Source organism: Saimiri boliviensis, chromosome 3 (genome assembly GCF_048565385.1).
Source record: "Saimiri boliviensis isolate mSaiBol1 chromosome 3, mSaiBol1.pri, whole genome shotgun sequence".
Taxonomy (NCBI): Eukaryota; Metazoa; Chordata; class Mammalia; order Primates; family Cebidae; genus Saimiri; species Saimiri boliviensis.
The window spans coordinates 72,260,919-72,281,035 of NC_133451.1; the positions used below are offsets into that span (position 1 = coordinate 72,260,919).

The 20,117-nt window shown below is 35.7% G+C and overlaps 1 long non-coding RNA gene across 1 annotated transcript in view; it reads left to right on the top strand.

Moving 5' to 3' along the window:
* LOC141584013 (uncharacterized) overlaps positions 1-20,117 on the top strand; it is a 353,843-nt gene that overhangs the window by 91,543 nt on the left and 242,183 nt on the right. The gene's annotated exons all lie outside the window — the stretch shown is intronic.

The window sequence follows — 20,117 nt, forward strand, 5'->3', positions numbered from 1 at the left end:
AATATGAAACAAACTAAAAACTGATAGGAATAATTATGATAAAACAATGACTGTAAGTATGTATTGATTCCACCATGGGTGCTTATGTAATAGTACTTAATCATAAAGTATGCTTCTTGCCCTTTTGGCTATCAATCTTAAATAGGTACATCTGCCATGGAAACTCACAGTGAAGATTTATCAGCAAGCAGATAGAAAAGCATATAGTAGGGCCATATTTCTCTCTACCTATGTTCCCAACCTCTGAAAGGCTAGCCTTGCCGTAGTGTTCAAATGTGTTTCTAAACAATGGACAGCATTACATGTAGTGTTCTGGTAAATGTTAAACAACCGGCTCTCTGAGAAAAAATACAAAATGTTAAACAAGTCTTTATTTGTAGCATTTGCTGATTTCAGTGGTGTCACTATTTCCACGTTGGCCAATTTCAAGCTTCCAGTCTGACTTCATTGACCACAGAGCTGGGAAAAGATGTTTAGCCCGCTTCAACCATGCACAATGGTATCTTGTAAGAGACGTTAGACTTCCTTGTGTTTTTGACAAAAAAACCCCACAACATTTTGCTATATTTGCTACCAGATATATTGAGAGTGGTCCCAGACAGGAGGAAGTTTCTTCTAAGAAAGAACTACATTCAAGGAGGACACCAGTTGTGGAAAGGAGGGAAGGTTGAAAAAGGAGAGATTAATTATAGAAATTGAGAGGCAGGGGGATACTCTAATCCAGGTGTCCCCACACTTTTTACACAGGGGGCCAGTTCACTGTCCCTCAGACCGTTGGAGGGCCGCCACATACTGTGCTCCTCTCACTGACCACCGATGAAAGAGGTTCCCCTTCCTGAAGTGTGGCGGGGAGGTGGGGGGTGGATAAATGGCCTCAGGGGGCTGCATGCGGCCCCTGGGCCGTAGTTTGGCGATGCCTGCTCTAATCGTTTTCCTTAATTTTTTTCATAGTGCTTTGCATTGCACGAGCAGATGGGCATTGATATTTCTTAGCAGACTGGCCATTGCCTGCCACTGCTTGGTGAGTTGGCTGAGAACAAGGTGGCTGGCCAGGCTGCTGTGCTGCATGAATGCTGTTGCCACTGTCGAGTCCCACTCTCTGGGTGCCCCATGTAGTTCTGGAATCTGGGGTGTTCATCCAACTGCTCCTTGGTAATAAGTGTTCAGACCTCAAAAATCAGTGTCAGTGTTTGGCATCTTCAGGTTTTGTTTTTCAAAATTCCAAGTTACCTACCTGTAATTCTCAACCAGACATTCACACTCAGCATATAAAGATTTTGAACCATGGGAACAATTATAAAACATCCCGAGCCAATCCACATCCCCCTAACACAGAGCAAAGAAAAAATGCTTTCAACTTAAGAGTGTTCAGGATATAATTCTTAATTCTTATACTTAAGTTAAAAATCGAAAAGGCTTTGATTTTAAGTCTACTGAGTAGAGAGTTTGAGGAACTGAATGGCTTTTTAAAGTGAGCCTGGTTTAAGATAATATTAGAACTTTGCATTTATATTCTTCAAGCACTAATCCACATACAATTTTACTTCAGTTATCTGACTACATGAATGTTTTAAAAACAGTGAATAACTGCTCGAGGGGATGGATACCCTATCATGATTATTTCACATCGCATGTCTGTATCAAACCATCTCATGAATCCCAGAAATATATACAACTACTGTGTACCCACAAAAATTTAAAAAATTTCCATAAGACTTTTTTGTCAGTGTAATTTCAAATTCACAAAAGAATAGACAGAAAAAAATATTTGCTCTGTTTAATCAAAGATTCTTTGTGCCTGAATAGTCCATATGCTAAACTGTTACATTCCTTTTACAGCCTAAATTTTACTAGATATGAGTTCTTGCCTGTTCAAGGATTATGTGCTGAGCCATGAATGTCTGTAGAAACATGAATCTCTGTGTGTTTCACTATACTAAACAGATGTAAACTATAAATATTCACAGGGGCCACAGTTAAGAATTTATCAAACAATACACTGAAAAAAAAATGTATGATATTTTCTCTCTGCTTCCCCTCTTACTCATTGTGTCTCTCTCTTTTCTTTCTGCTCTTTATCCCCATACCTCTCACCCTTAACCACTGGTCCTTCCCTGCCCAATAAAGCCCCTGCACCTTCCTGCTTGTAATTTGTCGCTAATCAGCTGTCACTGTCATCGCCATGATGAGAGGTTCATCTCTGGCTGAGGGTAATGGCCTTAAAAGTCACAGAGTCAATGTCAATGGGATCGCTCCAATTCAATCACTGAACTGAATGAGGGATGGCACCTGCTGACATTAGCACTCATTTTGAGCTCAAGCATCTGGGCCCCAGTAAATAACCATCAGTGGGTGGGTCTGGGGGACAGGTCATTAGCCCCACGAAAAATAAATATCGCTTCCCTTGATGGCTGCAAGTAATTTAGCTCAGACGAGGAAATTTCACCCTAGATTAAGTATGATGAGCCAATATCAGTCAGAGGAGGCCAAACAGTGAGAGCTTGATGAGATAGAGGGAAATTTATATTCAGCTGGCTGCATGTGAGATGAGCTCAAAGAAACGACATACCCTTCTGGCCCATCTTCATGTGCACACTCAATGGTGGGCTTATCTCATCGCTTGCCTCTTCTTGTTTAATATGGTTTGGGAAGGAGGGGAGTTTGAAGAATCCACCTTGGGAAACAAGGCTAGATTTTGGAAAGATGAAAAAGGAGGACAGGGTTTAAATTTTCCTGCATGTTGTTTTTGTGACTTTGTCCTCTAGCATGTAATGTCATAGCTTAGTCCTTTTGCCAGCACTTGGCTGGTGAAAGGGATTTGCCTTGCCCACAGGCTTTCACTTGCAGACCTCTCTTCCTGAGAGAGCAGACCCAGCTTTAATTGTTTTGGAGGCCCTGGAGGCTCCTTTCCTACTTGTAAATGGAATGAAAGTGACAGGTTAGGTAGGCTGGGTCACTCCTTTTTGATTTTTAGGAAAGGAAGAACCACCACCTTTGATTCACAAGAACATCATTTTATTTGTCCCACTGATGTGATCCATCAAATCCAGAAGGGTTATTGATAGAAGGTCTTTATTAGAAGCAGTTTAGCTCACTTTAGAATCATATTTTATATCTGCAGGGACCTGCCCCTGGTCCACCCTCTCCCTCATTGAACTAGATATATCTCAAAGCTGGGTGGATCAGCTTCCCAAGCAGTTTCTTAATAGAGATATTGTTTCTTGTGCTGCCTCCTTTCAAAATAGACTGTGGTGGGAGTTTCAGTGGGTAAATATTATCTGACACGAAAATATTTTCTAAGTCATATACACATATGATAATTAGCCAAAACTTTAACAGTATGTTTTAAAAGCAAGGTTTTGTTACCTGACTCAAATATCCAAATTTTGTTTTTATGATTTTGAGACCAATTTTATTACAGAGAAATGGGTCACAGCAGCAACAATCATGGTAAAGAATGCATGCATGTAGGGTAAGAGGGCGTCTTATCGGAGACATGGGTACAGCTGGAGAACCCTCACCTGGGAGAGAGGATGAGTCCAGGTCTCCATGAAACCTCTCTCGTATGTAAGGGTTCAATAGATAGTTCTTGACTGAATTCATAAAGACCTGCTGTGATCACTAATTGCATCACATATATGAACTCATGGCACCTGTTTAATTTATTAAGAACAATGATTACAATTGTAAATAGAGAAATGTTTGAGTAATCATTTGTTCCTGACCAACAATGAGTACTCCACAAATATTTGATGAGTTACGGTTAAATATTTGCTTTAAGTCTCTTAGACTGTAAATTCCATAGGGATAGAGAGACTGAGTCTGTGTCTAAGTGTTGTATTCTTGATGCCAGCTTAGGAGATGCTGCATAATAAGTGCTCGATAAATATTTGACAAATGAATAAGTAAAAATTTTTGCTGTGTACTTTTATATATAAGATATTATGTGAGGTTATTTGGTTATTATTTGATTAAACAAAAAAGATATTCACATATATGACAGTTAAGAAAGAAAAACTTGTGAAGGAGATACCCATTTTTATACTATAATCTGGTTGCTTCTGTGTTTACCAAAATGTAAAAGGAATTAAAAAAGGGAGTACTATTGTAAAACTAAGGCCCTTGAAGAATTCCTATAGGAAAGAAAATGTGTTCCTGGATCGATGGGAATGTGTGTCCAATGATTTTGTTTGGCTCTTACTAGGTAAATGTCCCCAAGATATGTTCTTGTGGAATACACAAGACAGTTAAAGCTCTTCTGCACCTTTAGTTAGTAGATGTTTGTCAAAATGAATTGAGATTCATGATTTTGTGATATATATAGAGTAGGTATTTTATCCATTGAATAGATGACAGAGGTAGAGGAGATAGAGAGACTTGGTCAACATGTCAGACAAAGCTGAAAAGAGAACCCAAGTCATATATATATATATATATATATATATATATATATATATATATATTTGCACTTTAGGTTCTGGGGTACATGTGCAGATCATGCAGGATTGTTACATAGGTAAATACATGGCAATGTGGTTTGCTGCCTCCATCCCTCTGTCACCTGTATCTGGCATTTCTCATGTTATTCCTCCCCAACCTCCCTACCCACTGCTGTCCCTCCCCTATTCCCCCTCAACAGACCCAAGTATGTGATGCTCCCCTCCCTGTGTCCATGTGTTCTCATTGTTCAACACCTGCCTATAAATGAGAACATTCAGTGTTTGATTTTCTGTTCTTGTGTCAGTTTGCTGAGAATGATGGTTTCCAGATGCATCCATGTCCCTACAAAGGACACAAACTCATCATCTTTTATGGCTGCATAGTATTCCATGGTGTATATGTGCTACATTTTCCTTGTCCAGTCTATCATTGGTGGGCATTTGGGTTGAGAACCCAAGTCTTTATCTATTAAATAGGTAGAGGAATAGAGAGCAAAAGAAGTATTAAATCAAGTCCAATTTAAGTACAAGATCATCATTGTTGTCATTAAAGATATTCACTTGATCAGAAACATAATATCATATTTACAAAATAATTTTTGTATTATGGATTTTTATTATACTTTTGTGTGCTTCTAATCAAGAAAAAAATACTAATCTGCCAATATGTTATGGTATCATAGGGGATAAAGTTTTCTGAGTCAGGTTATTTGAAGATTCTAGCTGTGCTTCCAGCAGGCAAAGTGAAGAGATGATTAAAACAGTTATCCCCCCATACTCTCTATTTTAATGATCTAAAATCAAAAACAATTTATTCTCTTCCAGGATTTTTGGTATGAGCAGATTATATTAATCGGAGTATTTATATTTTTATTTTTGAAGGATACTAGGTGACTCAGCTTCTATACTTTCAATTTTGGGGAGATATAAATCCAGAATAATTTGCATAACTGATATTTCTAAAATGTAGACTCGAGTATTTCTGTAAATTAGTAAAAATAAGTTCATGCAAGTTTTGTGAATTATTTTCTTGTTAGTTGACAGAGTATTTATTTCCATGTTAAAAATTCTGATTAATAATATTTATCTTGAAAGTGTTTATGTTATTCTAATGTTTTAGAAGATGTATACACGGAGATATATATTCTTCATGTATCAAAGTGGAACTTGTTTCAGAATCAAATGCTGCTGTTTGTGTGACTAGCAGGTTGTCTGTTTTCTCTGATTCCTCCCCCAAAACAATTATAGTTCAATTTTTACTGTCTTTCCAGGTACCATGTCTTGATGTGAAATCTATTGGGGCCAGGGATTTAATTTCTTATATATTTGTTTGTCTTTTAATACTTAACTGTAATCACATGATTTAGCCTCACTTGGTAACTCAAAAGTAATTTTTCTTATTTGGTTGTCTCATTCTGAGAAGGTTTTATTGCTAAATGTAAGAGGTACTAGAGCCAAGTCTGCTGATAGATATAGATGCAACATTGGTGACTCAGATTTGGTCACTTTGGTATATGGGCCAATGTTGTAGCTTAAGAGTCTTATGCTGCTTAGGGTCATGTGAATGATTTGAAGCCAAGTATTAATTGTGTTTGAGTATGTGTGGTAAATGGATGAAAGAAATGGGGGATTAATTGGCTTAAAATTTTTTTGATCACTTTTTTACCGACTCATTGTCACCAGATTAAGGTGTCGACTTTCATTTGAGAAAGAAATATTTTGGCAAGGGGTTTGGGAGAAACCATGAATGAGAAGAAAAAAGTAAATGAATCAAAAAGCAAAGAAGAAAAAGTACATATATATATTTTACATCTGTAAATATAAATATATGATAAATAGAACAATGAATGACAAACCAAGCTTGTATAAAGGCTACTAAAGTGGGTGGGAGTTCTATATTCTAGAGGTCAAGAAGCAAAATGCTAACAACTTATGTACATTATTCTGTTGAATCTTCACAATGATAATCTTCTTATTCCAATATTACACGAGAAAGCTGAGGCTCAAAGAAGTGAAGTAACTCGTCCAAGCTCAAGTACTTAATAAAAGGTCGAGTCGCATTTGGAACCCAAGTCTCTGTGATCACAAGGCCTCTGCTTTTAATGAATATTTGTTCAGTGGAATGAACATCTAGACATGCAGATTTTACTTTATGTTATTTGACTTATGTGGCTGCATATATAAGTGGCTCACACCTGTAATCCTAGCACTTTGGAAGGCCAAGGGCCAATCACGAGGTCAGGAGATCAAGACCATCCTGGCTAACACAGTGAAACCTCATCTCTACTAAAAATACAAAAAATTAGCTGGGTGTGGTGGTGTGTGCCTGTAGTCCTAGCTACTTGGGAAGCTTAGGCAGGAGAGTTGTTTGAACCTGGGAGACAGAAGCTGCAGTGAGCCGAGATCACACCACTGCATACCAGCCTGGGCAAAGAAAGGAGACTCTATCTCAGGAAAAGGAGAGAGAGAGAGAGGGAGAGAGAGAGAGAGAGAGAGAGAGAGAGAGAGAGAGAGAGAGAGAGAGAGAGAGGGAAAGAGAAAGGAAATGGCTGGAATGTATCTTTGGAATGACTTTGGGAAATATATATTTTAGGCCTCATCATTGAAAGGAGGAGGATTTTTTGAAAAAGTAGGAGGCTGCAATATATTTTGAGTTTGGCAGAGAAGTTGGTGTAAACTTGTAATATTAAACTACATGAAACAATACCACTGTGGAAGAGGTGAACACCTCTTCCTTTAATCTTTGATGCTAAGATTATTCTGTCTTCCTTATCATTTAGATACAACATACTTCATGTTGAAGAAATGCACACAGCCTAAAAATAAAGGCTGTAAATGATGAAATAGAACTGTATTTCTCAGAACTTAGTATAAAATGTGGCTGCCTCTAGGTTATTTAGGATTTTTGGATTATCCATACTTCATGGGCTCCTTTTTAACTCCTGTTCTGAATTTCAGATGTCACTTTCATTTTTGTATTAGTCATCACAGAAGAGAGAATAACGTTTGGCTTAGCTAGTTGTCAGCAGGTGTTACTAGGAGAAGGTAACACTAACATTACATGGTTAAACGAGCTTTAGGGATAATTCCATGTTTATTTTTCTTTCCTCTTTGCATGGGTACCTGAGAAATCTTCATTTTGCAAGTTTGAAAATAAGCAAATTGGTTTCTTGAAATAGAAAATAAAGGGGGAATTTTATTTATAATGGCAAAATTGTATAAAATATCTGGTAATCATTTTATTTTTAAATTTATGTTTATTTTTTAATAATTTCAACTTTTATTTTAGATTCAGGGGGTACATGTGCAGGTTTATGACATAGGTATGTTACCTGATGTTGAGATTTGGAGTATGAATGATGCTGTCACCCACGTAGTGAGCATGGTACCCAATAGGTAGTTTTTTGGCCCTTTGCCTCCTCCTTCTCTCTTGCTTCTAGTAGTCCCCTGTGTCTATTGTTGCCATCTTTATGCCCATGTGTACCCAATGTTTAGTGAGAACATGCAGTATTTGGTTTTCTGTTCCTGCATTAATTCACTTAGGATAATGGCCTTACAGCTACATCCATGTTGCTGCAAAGGACGTGAATTCATTCTTTTTTTATGACTGCATAGTAATACATAGTATCATCTTTTCTTTATCTAATGCACCATTGATGGGCATCTAGATTGATTCCATGTCTTCGCTATTATGAATAGTGGTGTGATGAACGTATGAATGCATGAGTCTTTCTGGTAGAATGATTTATTTTCCTTTGGGTATATAACTGGTAATAGGACAAGCACTACGTATTTGTCAGTCAGCATTTATAAGGGCACACATGCCCACACACGCATACACACATACACACAATAAAAACAGCCCTTGTTCTTCAAACTTACTTTACAGAACAGAGCTCATTAATTTTCAGAGCTAGTATTTTTCATCTTTAATTAAGTGGATAGTATTGCTATGCTGTGGTGATAATATGGTGGACAGGACCTAGGTCAGAGCCGTGATCTAAGTAACCTTCAGGTAATATGACTAAATCATGAATTTTAGTAATGTTGGTTTTAGTAGTAAATATATAAAATACTTTTCAAGTTAAATCCTATACTAAATCCATTGGGAGAATTTTCTATTAAAAAATAATCACCAAACCAGCTTATAAAAAACATAATCTTAAAGGGACTATTCTCTAAATCCACTGGTTTTGGAAATACCGTTTCCATTTCTTTTGAGTTTCTTTCAGTGGAATATTCTATAAATATGCTGATCATTGTAGTAATGTAGATAAAGATTAACAGCATTAATTCAAGATCCATCAGTGGGATAATATTAATAATCGTAAGTTACTGCAGCAATTTTGTTTAAATTTTCAAGATGGGATTTTAGAGGTGTGGGATCTAAAAGTCCTTATCATGAATAAAAGGTTTAGATTTTTAAAGTTTTATTTTCTTTTACATTCCTTTATTATTTGAAAGTCATATTTACATTGTCCCTCCTATGCTTTAATAGCTGGCATTTGTTATGATTTGGTATCCGTCTGCAGTGTTTGTGCATGAGAAACTAATGAATAAACAATTGACGAGGTCTTCAGGAAAAAGTGGTTGATGATGAATTGATTGCCATAACCTAGGTATTGTGTGCATTCCACCAGTTGCCATTTTGAGCTTCTCCCCTAACGCAGTTTGCTTTCTGTCATCTAGGAAACAGATCAAAGGAAGGCATTTCCAGTTAAGCCTGGTAAGGTCCTAAACCTCCAAATTATAGGCTAACTTACTGTGTCTAACTATAACAGAATTTTTGTTAGCAAATTTATTTGAACACCCAAATATGCCCAATAAAGCAAATAGGAAAATATTAGAATTACTAGTAAAATATTAAACGTGTTGAATTCTATTACTGAATGGTTTGTATTAATATTTTAGAGTCAGCTACTTTTATTCCCTTTTTTTTTCTATATTTTAGCAGTAATAGCAAGACTAGGAATTAAAAGTGATAGAATGGAAAAAACAAGTTAATGATGGCTGTCAATTAAAGAACTCATACAAATTTTACACAGATATTTTACGGTGAATTTAAATTTGTAGTAATTACAATGTTGTTCAGGGAGATTGGTAACAAACAAAGTCCACATAAATTTCATCAAGTTGTATAATCAGAGATTGTTGCAAAGAATAGATTGGACACTGAGTTTTTGTACTCAGAAAAAAGTTTTATTTCACCACTTGAAACTTTTCATTCTGTTGCATATTTTTTCCTGTTTGAATTTTATGTTGACAGTGAGCCAAGTAATTCAGACTTGTATCATTGTAATACTGACATAATGGCAAAATATGAGATTATGGAAAGTGGTGCTCTTAAATGAATTCTAGTTGTTTTACTTTCAAGCATTTTACAGAAATGCAGATGAAGCAATTGATCAAGTAGAGAACAGCTGTCGTTCAGCCATCTTACACAATGTAGCTTTTCACTTACTTTTTCTGTTTTATGAACATTTTTTTCTTGCAGAATTATTCACTTTATCATTATTATTAGCATTAGACATACACGACTGTTATCCACTCTACATATCTTTGGCAAGTTAATACTTTTTGGAATGAACTTGTGAGAAGTATTCTTTAGTAACTCATTGTTATATAGATTACACCTTTCTTCTACATAACTTTCTGAACCCAGGACCTTGGGTTCCAGTAATTTACATTTAACCAACATGTATTGAGAACTTATTCCTTCTCTTTCTGTTCTTTACAGTTTACAGGACAGTGTGTATTGCTGCTTATAGTTTACAAAGAATATAAAGTCGATAGAGCTCTTTGCAGTTTATAAGTAATTTTCATTTGTATTTCATCTCATGCTGTTAGTTATATGTATACATAGGTGAATGTCATGATCCCTACTCTTAAGATGCTTACAATCAAGTTGCAAAAGTAAACATAAAAATAAATGAATTATTTACTCTGTTATGGAACTTCAAAGTCATCCTAAGTAAAGATTTGAAAGAGATAAAGTATAAAAAAGTATATATTTAAAAAGTATACATTTAAAAATATATATTTAAAAGTATATATTTAAAATTTGACACTTGCTTAAATTGATATATGGCCTTGCTTTTAGGCATCTGGAAATTTTTATCTAAAGTGCTTTTTATTTTAGAATTTTGACATCAGACACTTTGTATAATAATGGAGATAATAATACTTAATGCTTATAGAACATGTAATACTTTTTAAGGAGGTTTTAAATCTTCAATTTCATTTTATCCTCATTAATTTGATAATCTGCTGAGTTTCTTTTCCATCCATTGATTTGATTACAACTGCTACCCAGCAAAAAGAGAAATGGAATCACACTATATTAGATCTTGAAGGCAATATAAAGACAATCTTATCTAATGCCTTTATTTTAAAGTGAAACTGAGGTTAAGGCTGTTACTTGTCTTAGGTCACAATGCTAGTTAGGGCCCAATTTTTTGATATTAAATCAATCATGTTTCTACCAAATCACTGCTTCTGTCCAGTACAGGCTTTTCAAGACTTGTGCTGTGTAAGACCCATGAGTTTAGGCATGAATTCTCCAGTTTGACTCATACTACCCAAATGGACAGCTGACTGTTTGCTCTCTTTCTCTGTTTCTTTCTCTCCCTGCTTCCACCCTCTCCTCTCCCTCTAGTCCTTCCTTCCTTTCCCTCGTTTTTCTTCTTTTTATCCAGATATTCCAACATTCATCTTCACTGAACATTTATTGACTCTGTTTCATCTTTGCTTGCCAATGGCATCTGAGATTATTTGATCCTGATATCATAATGTCAGAATGCTTATCCTGAATATTTGAATATTTGTCTATTTCTAGAACAGAGAAAGTAGGTTTATGAATGGAGATTGGGCCATTGGAAGCAGAGGTGGGAGCATCATTTGACACAAAGAGTTTGGGATCAGCCTTGGCCACATAAGAAGACCCTGCCTTTGCAAAAAAGAGAAAATTGACTGGGTGTGGTGGTACATGCCTGTAGTCCTAGCTACTTTGGAGGCTGAGGCAGGAGAATTGCTTGAATCTAGAAACTTGAGGTTACAGTGAGCTATGATTATGTTACTGGCTACCTGGGGGACAGAGGAGAGAGAGTCCTGTCTCCATTCAAAAAGAGAGAGAAAGAAAAAGAGAGAGAAAGAAATGGAGATTGCATTTGTAACATTTTAGTGAGGTCCTCAAGAAAGTTTGTCACTACCAAGGAATGTTAACTCTGTCTATTTGAGAGTATAAATACTAAAATACCTCTGATCCTTGGTTCATCTAAAGTGGTATTCTCTGTCTGGCAGGGACACCAACAGAATTTTGTTGTAGAGTCTCGTAGTAACCTTGAGAAAGTAAATGTAACCCAAAAGCTATCACTGTGGTGGGATGGGGGCACTCTGGGTTGAGATCTCTAGTATATAAGTGGTCCTGGTTTAGGGGACCTATGTATTTAGGTCACATGCTGTCAACATTGAAGGGTGTTCACCACAAAACCTTAGTCTTTTATTTATCAGATTTCAAAACTATACTGTGTTTTTAATTCTATTACTTTCCTGTGACTAGCCTAGTCATATTATGTTGTATGTTATTCTGCTAAATATGTTAATTTGTTAAATGTGTGCACTTTATAAATATGTTATTATTATCAGTCCTCTGCTTTGGCATTTTTTCCCGTTTTAAAATGTGCTTAGTTACTGAAAAAGATGCGGCAAAGATTGTTTTGAAGTCTGAGGTTCCATTTAATTTGTATTTAATTATTCTTATATCCTGTTACAGATATATCTATAAATTAGTCTCAACTCTTTCTTGTGTTTAGATTCTGAATTCTCATAGTTTCTTCCAAAACATCCCTAGTAGGATAAATGATACCAGTGCTAGCTATGTTGAAGAATATCTTATTTAATTTAAAATCTCCCTCCTTTTGCGTTTCATGAACTTCAGTCCTAGTTTTTCAAGGTATGGTGACTGAATCATGGTCCTCTACTTATACCCTTTGTGATTTTATAGATTGGAGTGATATATGCCATCTACTCCGTAGTTATAGAATAAAATATAATGATGCCTCTCATCTCTTAGGTGTTCATCCCTGAAATTTTTGAAATACCATTAAGTTTACTCTGATGTTTTTTGATCCAGAGCCACAAACAGTGTCCCAGAAATGAATACACTATGGCTGTGGAGGAAAGCAGTCTTTGTCAATTGCTTTTTTTCACATGCAAAAGTAAATTAGCCAGATTTCAAAAATTGCTGGGTCCAAACCAGTTTTAAAATGTTGTAAAACAATGAATCTTCTATAGTGTTAGAGTTTCAAAGTTAACACAATTACAATAGTAAGACGGTTGCTATAAAAATTCAAACCATGTAAAATATTCAAGGTAAAATATTAAAGTTGTCCTCCATTCCCCAATACAACATTTCATCATCAGTAACTTGATGGTGGTATTTCCATACCTTTTTGCACATTAATATATAAAGTGTTGGTAGGTCTTATTATTAAGCTATGCTTGACATTTGTTTTCTCAATGTGATTTATTTGAAGATGTTCAAAATAAAATATTGCATAAGGCAAGAATTTGTTTTTTTCTCTCACCCAGAGGAATTTGTATTCAGTAATTGTTTTCTTCCAAATATGCTTTGAGGTCATTGACTGAAGTAGCCAATTAAGGAAGCAGTAATAATGTAGTAAAACAAGCCCTAAATTATGCAGCAAGAATCTTAGATTCTGGCACTTACTAGCCTAACTAGTGGTATACCTTTGAATCAATCATTTAATTTCCTTTTGTTCCTTCTGAAATTTTTTTCATTTCTGTGATTCTATTATTCTTTTACTAAGTCTTTGCTATTGTAAACAGTGCTGCAATGAACATTCGTGTGCACGTGTCCTTGTAGTAGAATGATTTATAATCCTTTGGATATATACCCAGTAATGGGATTGCTGGGTCAAATGGGATTTCTATTTTTAGGTCCTTGAGGAATCGCCACACTGTCTTCCACAATGGTTGAATTAATTTACATTCCCACCAACAGTGTAAAAGTGTTCCTATTTCTCCACATCCTCTCCAGCATCTGTTGTTTCCAGATTTTTTAATGATCGCCATTCTAACTGGTGTGAGATGGTATCTCAATGTGGTTTTGATTTGCATTTCTCTGATGACCAGTGATGATGAGCATTTTTTCATATGTTTTTTGGCCTCCTGTATGTCTTCTTTTGTAAAAAAAATATTTATATGTGAATTTGTAAATAAAGAATGTGAATGTTTCACAAATAAGAGTGCAAAATTTAGAAAAATTTTGCCGAAAAGAAATGTAACAAAAATAAATTAGAGTAATTTTTAATGGGAAGAAGAGCTTCGTATTGACTCTTTTTGAATAAAGGAGATAACTTTATTTATTTATTTAGAGACAGGGTTTTCTCTGTTGCCCATGTTGGAGTGCAGTAGTGTGATCATGGCTCCCTGCAGCCTTCACCCATTGGAGTAGATGGGATTACAGGGGGATGCCACCACATCCAGATAGTTAATTTTTTTTTAACAGATTATGTCTTTCTATATTGTCGAGGCTGGTCTTGAAATCCTGGCCTCAAGTGATCCTCCAGCCTCAGCCTCCCAAAGTGCTAGGATTACAGCTGTGAGCCACTATGCCCAGTTGGGAGATAGCTTTATGTTATGATCCAATGTAACACCTTGAATCATTACATTATAATGTTGGCTTTTCATATACTTTAGCTTTCCAAAATAAAAACAAAATAAAATAATTTGCAAGAGGTAAGTCCAAACATAACTGGAGAATATGATTATAAAAGCATTTATTTTGCCTACATTCTTGTTTGTACTGTGGCTCTCCCTATAGCCATTACATGAACTATGTAAGACTGTAGATTATAAATGTGATATATTTAGAATTCATCTGTGATATGAATATAAAGTTTCAGTCTGTTTTATGCTATAGCATTAGAATCTAAAATCAAGAAGCAGAAAATGGATATATCCAAAGAATTCTAGGTAATTAAAAAGGCAGCTATGTTTTAATCTAATAAGTAGATATCCTCGTCAGTATTTAATGAATTGTGAAGATGGAAACTATATTATTTATCTCAAATTTCTTTAAAAACAGTGTTACAATCTTTTCTTCTAGAGACCAATATGAAACTAGATGTCTTGCAGAGTTGTAAAACAGCATTGCCAATGTATTTTTGGGAATATTAAAACTGGGTCTAGCATGGTAGAAGCATGAATGATCTGATGGTATAATATGTATTAGAAGCATTCTAGCCTTGGAGAGTCCGGTTTCATTCTTCTTCTGATATGCTCCAGTTATGTAACTATGACAGCCAACATGTTGTTCTTAGTTTTTTCCTAACCAGTTTCAGGTAAAACTAGAGGCATTTAGATACCTACAGGAGGCATTCTCTTCTTTAGTGGTTGTGTACTGTAATACAGTACTGAGACTAACCACCTAAAGTTAGCATCAGACTCCACAGTTTTAAGAGCATGGTCCCTGACATGATTGCCCTCACTTCAGATACCAGATAAAATATTTGGGGGCCCCAAGCCACCTCTACTTCCAACCAACTGGCTACAAATCCAGAGGATTCCCATGACCACAACTTAGGTTTGACAATTCCCTGGAATAACTCATAGAACTCAGGAAAGTGCTATACTTACAGTTTTATTATCAAGGATGCAAATCAGGATAAGACAAATGAGGAGGCACAGAGGGCAAGGGCTAGGATGATCCTGATTGCAAAGCTTCCATGCTGCCTCTCACTGGATTCAGAGTGTATCAAACTTGGCACATCAATGTGTTCGTCAACCAAAAAGCTCCCTCAAGGTTCAGTGTCTGGAATTTTTATTGGGGTTTTATAATTGATAAAATCATTGTCCATGTAATTGAACTCCATCTTCAGTCTTCCTATCCTCCCCAAAGGTCCAGAAGTTGGGCTGATATTATATGGGTGAAAGTCCCAATCTTCTAATAACATGATCAGCCCCCATCCTGAAGCTATCTGGGGTCCCACCATCAGTCACCTCATTAACACAAACTCAGGTGTGATCCAAGGAACTTATGAATAACAAAGACACTTCTTTTACTGGGAAGTTCCAAGAATTTAGAGTCTTCATCTTAGAAACATCCAGCAAAGACCAGTCAAATTCCTTATTATAAAGTGGTGTGGTTCAAAGCTCTTTCTTAAAAAAGTCGTTATTTCAATTATGTATACGCCATAAACTAGTCATAAAGTCTGAGATTGTGATTGTTTTCTTATAGGATATCTAGAAATATGTAATTCTCCTCTCTTCCAGTCTATTCTTTGCCTCTTGTAGTGGTTGGATTATATAATAATTTTATGTTCTAATACTGATAATTTTCTTTTTCTGAGGAAACTGTGCAAGTCCATATGGATTCTTATTTCAAGGCAAAACCTAAAGGATTAAGGCTGAGAACATCTAATTTTGATAAAGATTAAACATACATTTTCTTTTGCTGGTCCATGCTTCTCTTAATATTCAATGGTTTCAAATACGTAATTGTGATTGCTACTGTAAATCATAGCAAAATGGTTTATGGTCAGAGTTTATTTCGTTTGGCTTTACCTATCCATATGCTCTTAGGAGAGGTATGGAAATATTGGAGTAGACCTAATGCTTTGATTTTAAAGTTTCTCAGAGAAACAGACTAATAAAATCAAAGAGTTATTGTGGTTTTCTTCCAGCTCCATCACTATAGCCTATGGTATAGAGTAAAGTTAAGAAAATTGCTGACAGATTTGATTGTTGAGTTTGGTCTGATTGGCTCTGATTGAAATGGGACCCCATTTCAATAACTTGTGCTGCCTCAGGATGAGAGTTGCTTTTCCGTTTTAAGGGAAATTTAAAAGCAGGTGACAGTATAAGAATACCCAAGAGTCTGAATTTCTCATGGAGTTTTTTTTTTTTGTTTGTTTTTTGTTTTTTTGAAAACCACTTTCTGATTCTTACCACCAGGTGTTTTCTCTTGGTTGTAGTTGGACGGTAATAATCTATGCCTTTAAGGTGTGTGGCATTCTTAGAAGTCTAAAATATGCCACGTGCTGAGTATTATACTAGAACAAAACACATCAACCTTAGTGTTAGCCACAAAACGTGTTAAATGCACTGGTCATGAAAATGCCTTTTTAGATATGACACAAATAGTAGATACCTGTTATCCATGCAGGACTTGTGAGATAAGATGAGTGGGGGAACGGTGTTTGCTATATATTGAAAGTTTTTCTGCTGTTAACAAGCAGCATCACGTCCATTGTTTAGAATGATGTTTCACTTTGATTAAGAAATTCTCCTCAATCCCAAAATAAAAAAAGAGCATAGGGGAAATATTTAGTTATCTAAATGTTTGAAAGCAAATGAATCTCAAGAATCACTTTCTGTGGTGGGTAAGAAATTATTATTTAGGTTGGAAAAATGAGACAGTATATAGCAATTTTGGGAGAAGTAAATAACTGCATTTATTTTGTGTTTGGTGACTGTATTACTCAACACTGTAAACATATTTTTTGTATGAAAATAAATGTTTCTTTCGTGGGAGAGTACCATTTTATGTGGTGCTGAAATGATTCCCCTACAAACTGTATTTTATCTCGAGAAGTGATTGGTGTCAAAAGTATTACTTGTATCAAGATATATGTACTGAGTGGAGGTTTTTTAGTAATATGTAGTGTCCTGATGGTTTATATTGATGGTGCACTGACATAATTTACATCAGCCATTCTTTTTTACCTTGAACTGTAAGGTGCGATAGCTTCTGGATTTATAATTGTAAAACTTTTAACCATTTAAGGAGTTATTGTTAACAAATGCACACATATTTGTGATATTCTAGTTCTGAGATGAAAACAAATATAAAATAATGCTGCTTGTGAGAATAGGAACCGGTAAGGAGCTCTTTGACAAGCAGCACTGTTGATGCAAGTCGTAACAACTACAATAACAGCAACAATTGTTATTGTTTCTAACAACTTCCACTTGAAGGATACTCTTATGAAGTGGACTGGTGTAGTGATTGAGCACCAAGGCTCTGGAGTCAGACTATGCAGGTTTGAATCCCAGCTCTGCTGCTGGGTATAAGACTTTGGCCCACTTGTTTGACCTTTCTGTGCCTTGATTGCCTAATTTTTAAAATTAGGCAATATAATTAGGAAAAGAAAAGAATTGTTCTGAGAATTAAATGACATAAGACAGAGAAAATATATAGAACAGTAAATTATTTTAATGATGATGCTTTCAATATCTTTAGTCCTTACATCAACTCTGGCAATTTATTTTTTCTCTCAAATTAGGGAAAGGTGCAATTTTGCACTGTTAATAGATATAAAACTGAGCATCAGAGAAGTTAAAGTCTTGCCCATGAACACAGATTGGAGACTAAAATGTAGGTATGGTTAGCTTTCATGCTGTAATTCATTTCACTAAGTTTTGCTGCCTCGATATTAGAACTATTATTAGTCCTTTAAAAGGAAAACTTTAAAAGGGAAAAGTAGATAGGAACACTTAAGTCCAAAATTTTCATGGAAAAAGTTTTAACCTTAATGGAACCAAATGTCTTAATAGTATGCAGAAAGGAACCATTACCTAGCCTACAAATATATTCTTTTGGGGAAGAAGGATTAATATTATTACTGAGTCATGAGTGTAAAATTTATGCAACATAGTTAAGTTGAACTTGATTATAATTTGGAGAAATTTGGAGGAACTTATGATCATGGATACTGCGCGCAAGCTGTCAAACACTTTCTAGATCTAGTTTTAATTACATGCATATGAATTATCCAGTTGGAGTATTAACGCTGATAAATACTACATTAAGTTCTTATTAATATAAATATCTATTTTACTTAATTCAGATTATTAAAAAGTGTATCTCTTTCAAGCTATTCCTCATATTCTCAAGATTTTTAGCGGCAAAAGCTATTGATACATAAACAGTTTCTCACATAGTTATACTCCTCTCACTATCCAGTTGAGTGCTATGTGCACTGTAGAAGGTTAGTAATTTTCTAATGTTTTTGGCAAGATTATCTTTTTTACATTCTTTGTGACGCCTAAACTTTTTAGATCAACCCCCACTTGAGCTTTCAATGCAGCAATAACATGGGTATCTTTCTGCATCTCCATATAGCTGCAATTTGACATTGAACATAATTTCAATGTCAGTAGGTTGCATGGTCTGCTATGTTAGAAAGAGGCAAGACATAGCAAGCTTTCCCGGGACCTAAAATACTTCTGTGGTGGTAGTGGGGACAAAAATCCAATGGGATTAAGAGAGGTGGGTATAAAGCAGACTGCTTACACTGATATTTGAGAGATCCAGGTCAAGTTTTTTTCAATGGCCTCCCCTACTTACCCAAACACCTTAATGGATATCCTGGGCATAATCCAGCACTCACCCCATTGCTACTTCAGTCTTTACAACTTTGGTCCCACAATATTTCTCTCTCGCTCTCTCTCTCTTTTTTTTTTAAAATGAATGAGCATTTCCCTACATTATTAAATTTCTTTCAAAACAAAATTTTTATGCTCAGCATCACTAATCATTAGAGAAATGCAAATCAAAACTACAATGAGATGCCATCTGACACCAGTCAGAATGGCTACTATTAAAAGTGAAAAAACAACAGATTCTGGCAAGGCTGCCAAGAACAATCAATGCCTATACGATGTTGGTGGGAATGTAAATTAGATTAGCCATTGTGGAAAGCAGTTTCATGATTTCTCAAAGAACTCAAAACAATTATGATTTGACTCAGCAATCCCATTATTAGATATATACCCAAAGGAACATAAATTGTTCTACCATAAAAACACATTCATGCGTATGTTCATCACAGCATTATTTACAATAGCAAAAACATGGAATCAACTAAAATGCCCACTGATGGTAGACTGGGTAAAGAAAATGTTGTATATATACACCCCAGAATACTATGCAGCCATATAAATGAATGAGAGCATGTCCTTCGCAACAACATGGTTGGAGCTGGAGGCCATTATCCCAAGCAAACTAACACAAGAACAGAAAACCAAACATTACATGTTCTCACTTAAAAGTGGGGGCTAAACATTGAGTATATATGGACACAAAGAAGGAAACAACAGACACTGGGGCCTGCTTGAGGGTGGAGTGAGGAGCATGAGGACTGAAAAACTGCTGATTGGGTAATATGCTTATTACCTGGGTGGCAAAATAATTTGTACATCCAGTCTCCATGACATACAATTTACCTACGTAATAAACCTGCACATCCCCAAACCCAAATAAAAGTTCAAACAAACATGATTTTTATGTTTGTGTGCTGCTTTATCATATGATTGTGTCCAGTTTAAAAATCCCTCTAGTGGCTCAAGCCTATAATCCCAGGATATTGAAAGGCAGAGGTGGGTGGATCATGAAGGTCAGGAGTTCGAGACCATCCTAGCCAAATGGTCCATCTATACTGAAAACACATCTATACTGAAAACTCCATCTATACTGAAAACACAAAAATTAGCTGAGCGTGGTGGCAGGTGCCTGTTTTTCCAGCTACTCAGGGGGCTGAGGCAGGAAAAATTACTTGAACCTGGGAGGCGGAGGTTGCAGTGAGCCAAGATTGCACCATTGTACTCCAGCCTGGACAACAGAGCAAGACTCAATCTCAAAAAAAAAAAAAAAAA